The sequence below is a fragment of the Engraulis encrasicolus genome, chromosome 14 (assembly GCF_034702125.1).
Source record: "Engraulis encrasicolus isolate BLACKSEA-1 chromosome 14, IST_EnEncr_1.0, whole genome shotgun sequence".
Taxonomy (NCBI): domain Eukaryota; kingdom Metazoa; phylum Chordata; class Actinopteri; order Clupeiformes; family Engraulidae; genus Engraulis; species Engraulis encrasicolus.
This window is the reverse complement of record NC_085870.1, coordinates 42,604,954-42,606,337: the sequence shown is the minus strand read 5'-3', so window position 1 is coordinate 42,606,337 and position 1,384 is coordinate 42,604,954.

Below are 1,384 nucleotides of genomic sequence, written 5' to 3'. Positions count from 1 at the left end.
TGTCAGCCACAAATACTTATTTGGACCATTTCAGCTAGGCCTATATGGGGATCATTTACAGTATTGTGCTGGAATATACTACGTGAACCCTCCTACAATATAGGCCTGCCAAAGTGCTTGGGAATTGGGAGGTTTGAAAGCTCCCCTAGAGTATCAACAGTACGACGCCGTGGAGGTCCCATTGGAGTCTCTCAGGTGCTTGAGATCCAGAGTGCACAGTGTGCAGACAGAGAGTTTGGGCCACCAAGGCAATGCTAACAATCACAGTTAGGGCTCCAGTGGAACTCCCAAGTGTGCCCCAGCAGCATATGTAGCAGCAGGGGGGGTTGCAGTCGCAGCAGCAGCAGCAATAGTGTGGGCGTGATGTATGAGACTAAGCTCTTTACATTCGAGAGCCTCAATAAATCTGGATGGTGGTTCATCATCTCCCCTTTGTTATTGTCTTCATCACACATGCATGTTTTGTTTGTGAATGCACATACTCTATGTATGTTTGCTATGGGAAATAATGAGCCAGATATGTTTGTTTGTGTTGCATTGTGTTTGATATATTTGCATGATGTGTGCAATGCATCCATCCATGCCGCACAGTACATTTTAGACTCAACGAGTTGGACCAACACTAGTGTTCAATGTGACTCTCTAAGTGTTTCATTAACACTGCCAAATTTACTGTGTTTGGTTTCGGCTGATTGGCAGGCTCACACATCTGATCCTTCTCAATTCTGCGTACAGTAATTTATTACGCCATTGACATCAAAGACACAGCAGTGGTAAAAGCACATGAAAGATTAGGATGCCAAATGTTTGCTTCAATCAGCAATAGACAGTCGAGGAGATTAATATTCGACTAGTGACACGATGGTCAAACGGTGATACGTAATTCAAGTTATTATTCTCCTTTCATTAAACGACTGTGTTTTGTTGCTAGTCTACACCTGGGTGAAGAACTGAAAAGGCAGCGGTAGCACCTAACAACAACAGAGGCCAAGACAGTTGCTTAACAAATGATACTATTAAATACGTTAGACAGCTATTGAGATTTGTGTGGTTTGTTGTTGCGCATATTTCATCACCTCTTTAGCTTCTGTGTCAGTCATCTGACAACATTAGAGATGCTTAATTATTTTCTCATCAATTATTTTCTCAAGAACTGCATGCCGAAAATAAATCACATTTTTAAAATGACACAATAATGAATAACGCAGCAGCAAGATATTGGTGTGAGTAAGTAGGGAAGCATTTGTACAACACCACTTTTCCCCCAATGTAACCTCACAGATGAAAGTGAAACAGATCTATAATGCACAAGGGAATGAAATAGGCTACTGAAAACACAGCACTTAATTCTGACTTTTGTGACTGTACTGGTGTTAAACTTGTT